The sequence below is a fragment of the Hibiscus syriacus genome, unplaced genomic scaffold (genome assembly GCF_006381635.1).
Source record: "Hibiscus syriacus cultivar Baekdansim isolate YM2019G1 unplaced genomic scaffold, ASM638163v2 tig00112632_pilon, whole genome shotgun sequence".
Classification (NCBI taxonomy): Eukaryota; Viridiplantae; Streptophyta; class Magnoliopsida; order Malvales; family Malvaceae; genus Hibiscus; species Hibiscus syriacus.
The window spans coordinates 438008-453784 of record NW_024063371.1 but is presented as its reverse complement, the minus strand read 5'-3'; the positions used below and the strand labels follow the sequence as shown (position 1 = coordinate 453784).

Genomic DNA, 15777 nt, shown 5'->3' with positions numbered 1-15777 from the left:
GTAATCGTAGAAAGTTCGATGGCAAGTGTTATAACTGCGGGAAGATGGGTCACATGGCAAAAGACTGTTGGACCAAGAAAAAGCCTGTTGAAAGTAATACTGCTACTTCTTGTTCGAAGGAGAATAGTGAAGATGGTTGGGATGCTGAAGCGTTATTTGCTACGGAGGAAGAAGAATTAGCTCTTACGGTAACAATACCAGAACGGATTGACTACAAGAATGATTGGATCGTAGATTCTGGCTGCTCAAATCATATGACGGGTGACTAACAGAAGTTGCAAAACTTGTCTGAGTATAATAGAGGTCGTGTGGTGGTGACAGCTGATAACTCAAGGTTACCGATAACTCACATCGGTAAGACAATAGTTACGCCTCGATATAATACTAACCAGGTGCAACTCCAAGATGTTTACCATGTCCCAGGAATGAAGAAAAATTTTCTATATGTGGCTCAACTAACATTATCAAGCTATTATGTCTTATTTGGTCCCCAAGACGTGAAGGTTTATCGTGACGTCAAAATCTCAGAAACACCAATAATGGAGGAACGACGTTTGGAATCAATTTACGTGATGTCAGCAGAGTCCGCAAATGTAGACAGGACAAGGAAAAATGAGACATCAGATCTATGACACATGTGGTTAGGTCACGTTAGCTATTCCAAGCTAAGTGTGATGGTGAAAAAGTCGATGCTTAAGGGGCTTCCTCAACTAGACGTGAGAACAGACACGGTCTGTGCGGGATGCCAGTATGGTAAAGCACACCAATTACCATATGACGAGTCGAAGTTTAAAGTAAAAGAACCATTGGAGTTGGTTCACTCTGATATGTTCGAACCGGTTAAGCAACAATCAATTAGCGGTATGCAGTACATGGTAACATTCATTGATGACTTCTCCAGGTATGTGTGGGTTTTCTTTATGAAAGAAAAATCTGATACTTTCTCAAAGTTTAAAGAGTTCAGAGACTCAACTGAAAGAGAAGTGGGAAAGAAGATATGTTGCTTGCGCACAGACAACAGAGGAGAATATAGATCAAACGAGTTCTCTCAATACCTAAGGGAATGCCGAATACGTCATCAGTACACTTGCGCCAACACGCCACAACAGAATGGTGTAGCGGAAAGAAAAAATCGGCATCTTGCAGAAATTTGTCGAAGTATGCTATATGAAAAGAATGTACCTGGAAGGTTTTGGGCTGAAGCAATGAGGACTGCAGCCTTTGTGATCAACAGACTTCCTCAACCAAGGTTAGGATTTGTTTCACCCTTTGAGAAACTATGGAACATAAAACCTACAGTTAGTTACTTTTGAGTATTTGGTTGTGTATGTTATGTGTTTGTTCCTGATCATTTACGGAGAAAATTTGACAAGAAAGCTGTTAGATGTATCTTTGTGGGATATGACAGCCAGAGAAAGGGGTGGAAATGTTGTGATCTAATTAGTGAAAGATGCTACACGTCACGAAATGTGGTATTTGATGAAGCATCTTTTTGGTAGTCCTCAAAGAAGGAGGTGTTGCCAGATTCGAGAGAATTTAGAGACAAGCTACAACAAAAGATGGGGGAGCATGCTGTTCAACTCCAAACAAGTTCAGATGAATCAGAAGATCCAAATGGCGATGATGTCGAACAAAGAGTGACTTAGAATCCTTGGCAAACTGGCGTGTATCAACAACCAAACGAAGAAGGTGGGCCTAGTGAAACAGAAGAATCAATTCCACAATCTCAACTCTGAAGGTCAACAAGAATACGAAGGCCAAATCCCAAATATGCCAATGCATCCATAATTGAATAAGCAACAGAGCCTTAGACGTTCGAAGAACATTGAAGAGTTCTGAGTGGATGACAGCTATGAAAGAAGAGATCGATGCACTTCAGTAAAATCAAACTTGGGATATTGTACCAAAGATAAAAGATGTGAAACACATATCTTTCAAATGGGTTTACAAGATAAAGCGTCGTCCAGATGGGTCAATCGAGAGGTACAAAACGCGATTGGTAGCTCGTGGTTTCTCTCAACAGTATGGACTAGACTATGATGAAACATTTAGTCCAGTGGCGAAACTTACAACCGTACGAGCCTTACTTGCACTTGCAGCCAACAAAGACTGGAACTTGTGGCAGATGGATGTGAAGAATGTTTTTCTTCATGGAGAACTAGATCGAGAGATCTACATGACCCAACCAATGGGTTTTCAGAGTCAAGATCATCCTGAATATGTGTGTAAGCTGCGAAAAGCACTTTACGGATTGAAACAAGCACCTAGGGCGTGGTATGGTAAGATTGCTGAATTTCTAACGAAAAGTGGTTATTCAGTAACACTTGCAGATTCTAGCTTGTTTGTCAAGGCTAATGAAGGTAAGCTAGCTATCGTGCTAGTGTACGTGGATGACTTAATCATAACCGGTGATGATGAGGCAGAAATTCTTCAGACTAAGGAGAATTTATCAGTTCGTTTCCAGATGAAGGAACTTGGACAACTTAAGCACTTCCTTGGTCTAGAGGTTGATCGCACACACGAAGGAATATTTCTATGTCAACAGAAATATGCTAAAGATTTGTTGAAGAGGTTTGGAATGCTCGAATGCAAGTCAACTTCAACTCCAATGGAACCAAATATCAAAATGTGTGCACATGAAGGAAAAGATTTGGAAGATGCAACAATGTATCGACAATTGGTAGGTAGTCTGATCTACTTAACCTTGACCCGACCTGACATTTCTTATGCAGTTGGTGTGATGACTCGGTATATGCAAAATCCAAAGAAGCCTCATTTGGAAGCAGTTCGACGAATACTGAGATATGTGAAGAATACAATTCACTATGGTATTTTGTACAAGAAAGGTGAAGACTGCAAGTTAGTTGGTTATTGTGATGCTGATTATGCAGGAGATCATGACACCAGGAGATCAACAACTTGATATGTGTTTAAGCTTGGCTCCGGAACAATTTCTTGGTGTAGCAAAAGACAACCAACGGTATCATTGTCAACCACTGAAGCTGAGTATCGAGCAGCAACAATGGCAGCTCAAGAGAGTACATGGTTGATACAGTTGATGAATAATCTACATCAACCAGTAGATTATGCAATTTCGTTGTATTGTGACAACCAATCGGCAATTCGGCTGGCGGAGAATCATGTCTTTCATGCAAGAACTAAACATGTGGAAGTACATTACCACTTTGTTAGGGAAAAAGTTTTGCAAGAAGAGATTGAGATGAGGCAAATCAAGACAGATGAGCAAATTGCTGACTTGTTTACAAAAAGCTTGAGTGTTGGAAAGTTTGAACATTTTCGTTGTCAGTATGGCGTGATTCAAAGAATGGAGGCTAACATTGAGGGAGAGTGTTGAAAATTCAATATTAGCCTAAATAAGTTCACACCTAAATTAATTTGATGTCATTGCTTACATCAATTTAGTTTTGATGTCATTGCTTACATCAATTTAGTTAGGTGAAAATTAAGTATTTTTCTCATGTTTTAATTTCAATGGTTTAGATTATTTAGTGCTTATTTTAATGAGTGGTTTAGATTATTTCTTGTAACCTATAAATACCCTACTTGTATTTGAGTTTTATCATCCAACAATCAAAGCTTAATTATAAGCATTTGAAAGCTTTCTTAAGAGTTCTTCCCTTTTGTAATTTTGTGAGATTATTCTAAAGAGTTTTTTCTTCTTCTCGATCAATTAGAGTTTTTACTCTATTTTGATTCAACAATTTTTAATCAAATTTAATTAGGCAACAATAGCCAAGTGAAGCAGCAATAACTTGGGAACTTACAGTGTTGATATGGTCGATGATGACGGAAAGCTCCTGGTGAGCCAATGGGAGATTCTCCATCATGCTCTTCCATTTCCACGTGGCAGAAGCGTCTTTGGAGCTCTTCTTCTTCTTCCTCTCCCTTTGTTCATCGTCCTCTACAGCCCACGCGAAGTCTATACGCCGTATTAGCGAGACTCATTTTTCGTCGTATCCCGACTCGCTATGGAATACAATAATTTAAAACAAAAAACAGAAAAGTTGACATTGCCAAGGTCATCAGTTAAGGAACACAGAACTTGATCGGGAAGAGACTCTTACGGAGGGCATTGTTCGAGGCCTTTTCTTCGATGGCATTGAGCCGTTTAACGGGAAGCTTATCCAAGGAGACTTCAAGGTTTCCGCCATTCTTTTTCCCGTAAAATCTGAGAGGAAAATTTAAGGATGAAGAACGTAGAAGAAAGCGTAGGTTTCAATTTCAGAGCTCATACTTGATAGTTTCAGGCGAAACGTCTATTTTGGGTTTTTTCCCCGCTATGCGGGTTAATTATTTAAAGAGAAAATCGCCTCAGTGACCAAAAAAAAGTTATAATATACGATTTTAACCAACTTTTTTTGGATTTGCCAAAATGACCAACAAAATCGCAACGCGAAATAAAAATCGCAACGCGATCCCCAGAATCGCAAATCAGTTTCCAAAATCGCAACGCGATTCTTGAAAATCGCAATGCGATAGTCAAATTCGCATTGCGATTTTCCAAAATCGCAACGCGAATATGAAAATCGCAACGCGAACACATAAATCGCAATGCGTATCCGTAAATCGCAACGTGTATCCGTAAATCGCAACGCGTATGGGTAAATCGCAATGCGTATCCGTATATCGCAACGCGTATCGGTAAATCGCAACGATAATACATAAAATCGCAACGCGTATCCGTAAATCGCAACGCGATATTTAAAGCGCCATTATAATCGCTACGCGTATTTTATTTTCAAATTACAAAAACGAATATTAAGACAAAATCCCGTAATCGCAACTCATAACCTAAAACCTAAAATCACAACTCAGTCCCATCTCCATCTCTCACTCTCTACGGCGAAGAAATCCGTCCCCATCTCCGAAGATTTCCGTCCCCATCTCCGGCGAAATCCCTCACAACCATTCACGGTCAGAAATCCCTCACAATATTCAGAAATGGAAAATCAACCTCCGAGGGTTAGTTTTTTTAATTATTTTTATTTTGAAATGTTTGCATTATTGTAGGTTTTTCATATTGAAACTGATGATAAGTTTACTGGTCATCTCAATAATAGATTAACCATTTCACTTAGATTTCATTTCGCGTTACGATTCTCTCGTTGCGATTTTCATTTCGTGTTGCTATTCTCTCGTTGCGATTTTCAAGTTAGTATTTGTCTTTGTCTTTGTTCTGTCTTTTGGTTGAAGTAATGCAATCCATTCAAGTTTCAATTTGCAGAAGAGTCGCAACGAGATAAATGAAAATCGCAACGAGAGAATGACTGTCGCAACGCGAAATGACAATCGCAACGAGAGAATCGCAACGCGAAATGAAAATCGCAACGAGAGAATCGCAACGCGAAACCAAAATCGCATTGCGATTTTTATTTCGCGTTGCGATTCTCTCGTTGCGATTGTCATTTCGCGTTGCGACAGTCATTCTCTCGTTGCGATTTTCATTTCAACCAAAAGACAAAACAGTGTTGCAAATTTTAGTTTCAAGAATAAACTACTACTTTTTATGTTTATTGTTTTTGGTATATCTTCACAGTGTAGTTTTTGGTATATCTAACTTGGTATGTTTATTGTTTTTGTAGAAATTTTTTTCGGCTCAATTGACCTTGAGAAATAAAGTCAGCCTGGCCACTACAATTGCTTCGAAGCTTTCACCTGCTCAAAGACAATTGTTTGAGGAAACCTGCTTCGGGCCATGGCTGAGAGTACAACATCCGGGTGGAGATGCTAATTTGACCCATTTGTGGCTTCAGACCATGACATCAAATCTACCCGACAGTATACAACGTGGTGAGGAAGAGATATGGTTTCATTTTCCACCAGCGTATACTTGCTTTGGGCGGAAGGAGTTCTGCTTAATCACTGGTCTACGATTCGGACACGATGATGTAGGCCGGTACACTCGTCATATCACCCGCCCATCATGGTTATCCCGGGTTTTTCCGGATGAGTCAATGGAGAAGCCGAACCTACATGTCGACGACCTGAAGAAATTGTTTAATAAGAAAGCTGGTTTCACTCGGATGGATGACGTCGATGTTGTCCGAGTATGCCTTCTACTACTTGTGTATGCCGGCTTTTTAGGCAGAGAGGCCAGACAACCTATTCATCGGGAGCTAATAATATTGGTAGAGGACCTGAATGCATGGAATCTGTTTCCGTGGGGTTCGTATATATGGAAAGCTACCTGGACTAAGTTGTCGTCTGCCTTTGATGACCGCAAAAGTTTGCGGGGCGATGGGTCCAAATACACTTTGTCAGGCTTTGTTTGGGCCTTTAAGGTAAGAATTTCTATATAATGTTTCTAAAATTATAATTAATTATTTAACAATTACTAATTTTGTTATTATATTGTTTGTAGATTTGGATATTCGAGGCTTTCCCCAGCATGCGTACATATGCAATAAACGTCAAATGATATTCCCAGGGCTATTTCCTGGAAGAGGAAAACTCTGTTGGATTGGGAAGACTTAATACCATATGCGACAATAAATAATGTAAGTTAACACAAATACTTTCATAATATATAAACTAGTTATTAATAGTAGACGTTTAACTTTGTTTGAGTTTTTATATTTTAGGAGGCCAACATTCCATTACAAAGACTGACACCCACGGAGGAAGAGCTTGCCACTGATTGGTGGCAAGCTAGTCAGAGTTTTTTTGATGGCACGGATGATGAGCAGCATCCACTTCCTCCAATTCGAGAGCCATCACCTCACCTAGAGCCATCACCCGATAGACCCGACTATACACCTCTAGAACGAGAGCCATCACCTATCCCGTCACATCATCGAGCCTCTTCTCCACCATCACCTCATGATAGGCAACCGGTAAAGATGCCACGACTCCTATCTCCCTGTTCTCCACCTCCACCTCAACGGGATGAGTCAAGGGAGTTACGTGATGAGGTCAATGCCTTGCGTGAGGAGATCGGTACTCTACGCGATAACGATGGTGCATGGCGTGTGGAGGTGTCAACTTTACGTGGTGAGGTTGCCGCTCTACGTGAGATGATAGTATCGTTGCAGAATGAGGTTCATACTCTACGCAACGAGGTAAGTTTAAGATTTTCCATATTTAATTTAATGATAAATTTACTCGTAATTTCACTTAGATTAGCCATTTCACTTAGATTGCTTAGTAAATTTATTCGGTTGCTGCCAATTCTGCTAAACTGTGTATTCTTTAACACTGTGAAATAGTATTTGTCTTTGTTTTGTCTTTTGGTTGAAAGTAAATTTGTTCGGTTGCTGCCAATTCTGCTAAACTGTGTATTCTTTAACACTGTGAAATAGTATTTGTCTTTGTTTTGTCTTCTGGTTGAAAGTAAATTTGTTCGGTTGCTGCCAATTCTGCTAAACTGTGTATTCTTTAACACTGTGAAATAGTATTTGTCTTTGTTTTGTCTTTTGGTTGAAAGTAAATTTGTTCGGTTGCTGCCAATTCTGCTAAACTGTGTATTCTTTAACACTGTGAAATAGTATTTGTCTTTGTTTTGTCTTTTGGTTGAAAGTAAATTTGTTCGGTTGCTGCCAATTCTGCTAAACTTTGTATTCTTTAACACTGTGAAATAGTATTTGTCTTTGTTTTGTCTTTTGGTTGAAGTAATGCAATCCATTCAAGTTTCAATTTGCAGAAGAAGAAATAGTTTACTTTCGCAACGCGAAAGTTAAAATCTCAACGCGAAACCAAAATCGCAACGCGAAATGAAAATCGCAACGACATAATCGCAACGCGAAACCAAAATCGCAACGCGAAACCAAAATCGCAACGACAAGATCGCAACGCGAAACCAAAATCGCATTGCGATTTTCATTTCGCGTTGCGATTCTTTCGTTGCGATTTTCATTTCGCATTGCGATTCTGTCGTTGCGATTTTCATTTCGCGTTGCGATTTTGGTTTCGCGTTGCGATTTTAAGTTTCGTGTTGCGAAAGTAAACTATTTCTTCTTCTGCAAATTGAAACTTGAATGGATTGCATTACTTCAACCAATAGACAAAACAAAGACAAATACTAACTTCAGGGTATTAGTTTGAAACATATTTTTCTTTGTTATCTGATGCATTTTGTGAACTATGATAGAATAATGACTTGGGTGAATACAATGCAAGTTTGAAACATATTTGTCTTTGTTTTCACTGTTTAAATATCATGTCTGTTTATTTACTGATTTTTGTATTTAATTATTTAGCGGCCCGATAGAGTGGATGCTTTACGTCGGGTTATGCTTGCACGACGGAGTTCACGCATCAGACAGCGTGCACGTGCTATTAAGTCTCCGTACACCCCAATAGTGCGAAGACACCGCAAGAAGAAGCCCGACTAGCCTGTCATCCCTCAAGAGTCCACTCCTATCGTTGAAGAGGCCCCCCTATCATTCCTCGAGAGTCCCCTCCCACCGTTCAAGAGGCCACTGTCATCATTGAAGAGGTCCCTCCCACCATTCAAGAGCCCGATTCACATGGCGTCATATGTAGGCTTCTTGAGAAACCCTCTGACGTGCCGGACATGATGGATTCAAGTTGGCTCTCGTATGAGTTACCGGCCAGTACCATACCGGTATCTGAAGAGGAGAGGGAACAACTACCGGACACAATTCTGGATAACACCCTTTGGGCTAAGACCGCTGTTGATTTTTATCTACATGAGCAGAGCCAGGGGTGTTTCACTGACATATGCAAGCTCACCGATGATATCTATTTGTTGCTTGATCGGTCTTGGTGGGGCGTATTATTAGGGGTCGAAGACAATGGCTATTTCGATGGGGGGGTAAGTCTTATATTTTTCTTATATTTCAATTTGATTAATTTTTTTTTAAATTTATGTAAGTCACTAATATATGTCTTTTTTTGTAAAACAGCATATCGATGCGTGGGTGACACGTCTTCTAATAATAAGAAAACTTAAGAAAAATAAAAATATACGATATACAATTATGCCGACGTCTTTTCACGCCGTTCACTTGAAGAATGCACGAGATGAATCATTTGATTTGGGCAATGGACAAGCTAAACTTTATCCTGCATGGTGGGAGGTCGATAAGGTTAGTATTTATTTTAGATTGAGTTTAAAGGTTTTATGAAATAAGTGCGCAAATGAATGAATTATTACTTATGATTGCAGGTGTTTATCCCTGTTTTGGAACGTAAACATTGGATTCTCGTCGAGCTTCAGCTCCCATCCCTTAAGACAATAGTGTATGACAGCATGATAAATTACATATCATTGGCTGATTTAAGAGATGTTATTAAGGGATGGAGCTCTCATTTGGCTAAATTCTTGGATGCGATCAATTATTGGACTCGTTCTGGAAACAAGAAGCCAAAGAAGCTCAATATTACAGTTATTAGAGACGAGACCGCGCCACAACAAACGAGCGGAGCCAGAGGAGATTGTGGTCCTCTCGTATGCTTGGCGTTGGAGCGTTTGACGACGGGAAGCATCAAGTATCTACCTCCCACCGATAGAGATAAAGCTGCAGTAGGCTTGTGGTTTCGGCATTATATGGCTAAATCGATATATACGAGACGCTGCCTACCTGCATCCGCGTTATAAAAATGTCCATAAACAATTGGTAAGTTTATATACTTTTGGTTTGAAAATGTTTGGTTAAGTAACTAGAATTCAATAATTTGCTGTTTGTAGGTTTTAGATGTGTAGAAAGTGTTGTTTGAACAAATGTTTGGTTTCTGCAGGTTAATCTCAGAAGTGAACTGCGTGAAAATGATGTCGAGCTGCAAAAGTTGATTCAATAGTTTAATTGATTGTTTTTTGATTGTTTAATTGATTTGTAAAAGTTGATTCAATATTAGATGATCGGAAATAAGAATTATTGCTTATTTTTTGATTGTTTAATTGATTTGTAAAAGATGATTTGTAAAAGTTGATTTGTGTAATTGATGCGAACATAATTCTTATTTGTGCTTGTTTAATTGATTGAAATGTAATGGTTGATTTTGTTGATTTCAATCTGCATTATGTTGAAGGCAAAAATGACTATCGCAATGCGAAATGAAAATCGCAATGCGAAATGAAAATCGCAACGAGAGAATCGCAATGCGAAATGAAAATCGCAATGCGGAAATGAAAATCGCAATGCGTTTATAATTTCGCATTGCGATTCTCTCGTTGCGATTTTCATTTCGCATTGCGATTTTCATTTCGCATTGCGATTCTTTCGTTGCGATTTTCATTTCGCATTGCGATTTTCATTTCGCATTGCGATTTTCATTTCGCATTGCGATTTTCATTTCGCATTGCGATTCTGTCGTTGCGATTTTCATTTCGCATTGCGATTTTCATTTCGCATTGCGATTTTCATTTCGCATTGCGATTCTGTCGTTGCGATTTTCATTTCGCATTGCGATTTTCATTTCGCATTGTGATTCTCTCGTTGCGATTTTCATTTCGCATTGCGATTTTCATTTCGCATTGCGATTCTCTCGTTGCGATTTTCATTTCCGCATTGCGATTTTCATGTTGGGATTTTCATTTCGCGTTGCGATTGTAATTTCCGTGTTGCGATAGTCAAATGCATGCCTAATAGTGATAACAACTGAATAACAAGAGTTGGTTAAGTCAAAATGGTTGGCCTGAGTCATTAATTCAACTGAAAATGTTAAAAGTTCACACATAAAATCCACATAATACAACGTTTGCATTTAAAAATCACCTAAGTTAACAGTCTCAAAAGGTGAAGCCAATTGTGATTGGGATTTTAAAGATGATTGCCTTTTGCTTGACACCATATGAGCTTTGGATTTTGATGAGGATCCATATTTTGGTAGAGGAAAAGATGATTTTGATGGCACTGGTGATCCACATGTCAACCTTGTATGACCACTTTCCTTGCACCGACTACATGTCGATCTCTTCTTCTCTTCACCCTTAGACGGTATACGATCGTGACTTTTTGGTCGGCCAGGTAGCCTTCTGTCCATGGCTGGTGGCAAAACTGTTTGTAAGTCATCTGGTATGTCCCACTCAGAAGGATGTGGAATAGGGTAGACAATCTCGGCATAAGTCTGTCGATAAACTTCTGTAGTGTAGCAATCCATAGCGTATGCGCTTGAATCATCTTGGTTTAAATGAAGAGCAACTTTTATAACATGGCCACACGGATAACCAGATGTTTGCCATTTCATACAACTACACGTCTTTGCATTTAGATCGACTAGCCCATTTAAGTTATTATCCAATACTTGAAACAAAGTGTTTGAACATGGTTCAACTCTCCATGACGTTGACTTCACAACACGTTTCGTTATCTTTTTTTCAGTCCATGGTGTAACACGATGTTCCAATGTTCCTGTAAATTTAAATAAACAATACTTAGTAAAATATATAAATATGATAAGTTACGAATTCAAAGAAATAATACCTGCATGGTTTCTTTTCTTGTAGTACCACTGTTGAATAGAGGCTCGAAAAAACTCCATTAACATAGTAATGGGTAATTTCCGGGAATGACGACTTAGAGCGTTGATTGATTCTGCACTATTAGACGTCATGAAACCATATCTTGCTCCAAGTTGATGTACTCTTGACCATCTTTCAAACCCGACATCTTCTAGTGTTTGAGCACACTGAGGCAAAACACGTCTTAAACAATTTATATGCTTATTGAAATCCACTTCCCGATAAGCTTTTACAGCCTTCCAGTATGTTCATTTGTGCTTTTTTATACCAGCAGACCTTGATTTTAGATTTCTATACAAATGAACACCACAAAGTCCATGAAAAGCATCTGGGAAACACCTTCTAACAGCGTTGTCAATTGAGTTTGCCCTATCGGATATGATTGTCAGATTGCTAATAGGACCTATGCAATCCCTAAGATGCCCCATAAACCATGTCCATGAATCAGAGGTTTCAGATTTGCCAACCCCGTAAGCTATTGGCAATATCCCATTGTTAGCATCCATGGCTACTGCTAATAAGTTTACTCCAAGGTATCGACCTTTCAAATGTGCTCCGTCAACTATAATAACTGGGCGCATGCAAGTAATAAACGAACGAATCTACAAAATAATATACACAAGAAATATAATCATTTAAATGTGAAATGCATGTAACTAACAAAATGAGTCAACAAAATTATATTGATTTACTAACCGTAGCACCAATGGCGATAAACAGCAACTCAAAGCGTCCATCTCTATCTGTTTTGATATGAGTTACCGACCCAGGATTTTTCAGCTTTAAATTGTGACAATAAGCCGGCAGTTGGGCAAACGATGCTTCTGGCGACCCCCTCAACAATTCCAAGGCATAACATTTGGCTCTCCAAGCTTGAGAATATGATATACTAATCTTGAACCGAGCATTCATGTCAGTCATAATTTCATGTCCCCGATATACCCTGCCATTCAAAAACATTAACTCAGCCAGAAAACCACCCAACACCTTTTTGTTTGCCTGTCTATGGTGAGGAAAAACTTGGGTTCTTGAACATGTATGTTTATCAATAAAAGTCCTAACTTGAAACATTTTGCAATCTTTTATTCTCTTTGCAATCATACGCCACGTACAGTTTTTGTCAATCATACACCTTGTTTCGAAACGATCTTTGCTTGATTTGTTAACTTTTAGTTGATAGCCATCTTCCACACATTTCGTATATAAAGCTATCTTCAAGTCTTCCTTTGTATCAAAACAATCATCTTTCTTGATACGAATAACTTTTGTGTAACAATCAACTGCTTTCTTTATCAACTCTTCTTCCGGTATCTGAAGTAATTCTGGCATATTCCAGTTATACGCCCGTGGCATTTTCTTTTCTTCGGGGACTTTTTCTTCTTCTTTTTCTTCTTCAGGATTATATGAATAACAGAATGGATGTTCAACATGTTCATTCACAGTCGTAACTTCCTCCTCATTATCATCAACATTACATTCTTCGGCAACGGCTGTTTCATCATCAAAATTCGGGTATTGACCAATATCAATATCATTACACGCATGGTCTGTTTCTTCTTCTGAAACATCATCAAAATCCGTGTATTGACCAATAGCAAAGTCCGGATATTGACCAAGACCAAATTTCGAATACTGACTAGTACTCACAATTTTTTCTGTTGGCTCATCATCGTCTAATTGGTCAATACGAAAACCGGAATTTGGTGCTGAAAGTTGATTGGGATTTGGATTAGAGAAAGGTTGTGGGTTTTGAGAAAAACTTAGTTGATTACTACCCGCTACTGACCCAACAATACTACTTCTAGGTTCAACAACATACAATGTAACATCATCTTGTGAAACCCTAATGTAAGCAATGAATCGTTCAACATCTTCATTGTCGGTTAACAAATAAACTTTACCATTTCTCTGATAAGATAGCCTAAATCCACTTAGGGGCTCTAAATTCAATTTATTTGAAACACGTAGCATTAGAGTTTCATAAGTTAACTTTTGTAAAGACAATTTTAGTTGAAGATTCATGGGTAAAGGCATATATTGTAAAACACCATGAACATTATCCCATGACCCTCCAAAACACAAATCTATCCAAACATGATCAACATTAGATGATTTCATGGTTGTAAATTAATTTACTAAACAGACGAGCTGCGAAACTAAAACCTGTTGCCGGATTGGGAAGGATGTCGTTGGATATAGGAACGGATGTCGCCGGAGAGAGTGATAGATGGAGATGGAATGAGTTGCGATTTAGGGATTTAGTTTATGATTTCAGTGTTATATACCCAAAATTTCAGTGTTGTGATTTACAGATTCTCGTTGCGATTTACGGATTATCGTTGCGATTTACAGATTCTCGTTGCGATTTACGGATTATCGTTGCGATTTACGGATACGCGTTGCGATATACGGAAACGCGTTGCGATTTACGGATACACGTTGCGATTTACGGATACGCATTGCGATTTATGTGTTCGCGTTGCGATTTTCATATTCGCGTTGCGATTTTGGAAAATCGCAATGCGAATTTGACTATCGCATTGCGATTTTCAAGAATCGCGTTGCGATTTTGGACACTGATTTGCGATTCTGGGGATCGCGTTGCGATTTTTATTTCGCGTTGCGATTTTGTTGGTCATTTTGGCAAATCCAAAAAAAGTTGGTTAAAATCGTATATTATAACTTTTTTTTGGTCACTGAGGCGATTTTCTCTTATTTAAATCATCAGGCCGTATCGTAAGATTATTTTGGATCTACCATAAATGTTACAGTGCAGGAAAATTCATCACGTACTTAGACGAATTTATCTAAATAATAATTATATATATAAATTTATTACGTTGACGTGATGAATTTTAAGAAAATATAATTTTTTATTAGATTTTATCACATTGGGTGAAAAGTTTAAATAAAATATATTTTTTAAAACTCGCCAACGAGTATAAAATCACTGTAATACATATTGTAGATCTATAAATAATTTATTTTATATGGTATTAGGCTAAATAATTAAACCGACTGCTAATGGGCCAAATAAGCCTCTATTTTGCTCATGGAGTTTTAGTATGAAGTATGGACTGATGAATAGGGCCTGACGGAAAGGTTAAGTAGGCCGGTAGAAACAAAGGTTAGGTTCAATTAGGCTTGGGTTCGTATAAATGGATGCAAACGTCATATAAATCAATCCAATTAATTGAATTATCGGTTAATTTGATTCAAAATTTATTTATTAAAATTAAAATTTATTATAATTTGATATTATTTATGGAATAAATGATTTTAAATTAAATTAATCGATAATCAAATCTAAAAAAATAATTGTTAATTGATATAATATCTAATCTGGTTGAGTAATCAAAATAAATTTTGATTTGATCAAGCAATTAAGTTAAAATTAAATAATAAACACTCCTATTTATTCAGGGCATTGTCATCGCAGTTTATTTTATTGTTGAGTTTTTACTAATGTATAGTGATTATAAGTTGTAATATATGTTTTAGAGATTCTTAGTCATTTAACAATGAACGCTTAAATACATGAGTTGCTTAGTCATTTAACAATGAACGCTCAAATATCCTTAGTTGTTGGTGCTCGAATACATGACTTTAAAAATAACAATTATTTTTTTAATCGTGGAGGTAGCTTTGCTCATTTCATTGGATTTGGGACCATTTTGTTTACAGAAATTATTCAGCTGGATGATAATGTACCACCTGACTAGTTATGACTTCCAGCAAGGAGCAAAGATGCAAAGATATGGATAGGACCACAGAGATTTTATGCATTAGCAGACTTTGAACACCTCAAGAGTTGAGACCAGTCAACAATAAAACTCTTTGTATAGCTGCGGTGCACTCGGGTAGCTAAACACCAACGCCAACTCTTCCCTCGCATGTGTTTTGTTCTTTATAGACTTCTCTTAGCAAAACGTCATATACCTACGCCTACTATTTTTTGCTTACGTTGAAAATAATCGCTGAAAGCCATTGGTTCAATACTCTCCGGGGGGGCAATCAGCGGTGGACGCGTTACGTGCATTTGGAGATTAATGATAGACCTAAGAAATTAAACATATATCCCGCGGACCAGGAACGGATGCAGGATTGTACGTCGCACAAATGTTTATCTGAATTCTGAAACAGGTATCGCAGTGCATGCAACAACATTGAATTAATTAAAATCTTATCCAACTTACTATTTCAAGATAAGAAACTTTGAACGCTTCTGTCTGGGTTGAAAAGAATTAAAAGCTGAGGGTTATTAGAATATTGAAGGAGTAGATGGTACTATAATCTTTGCTGAAAGCCTGAACAAACTTGGATTGCAATACCAT

At 38.1% G+C, this 15777-nt stretch overlaps 1 protein-coding gene and 1 pseudogene across 1 annotated transcript in view; one reads left to right on the top strand and one right to left on the bottom strand.

Moving 5' to 3' along the window:
* The window catches only part of LOC120182230 (early nodulin-93-like), a 24483-nt gene extending 23363 nt beyond the window's left edge, over positions 1 to 1120 (top strand). Inside the window, exon 6 of the transcript XR_005521811.1 lies at positions 1110 to 1120. The gene's annotated coding sequence lies outside the window, so the exon portion shown is untranslated. The remainder of the gene's footprint in view (positions 1 to 1109) is intronic.
* Positions 1 to 15777, bottom strand: part of LOC120182137 — a 21186-nt pseudogene extending 5409 nt beyond the window's left edge.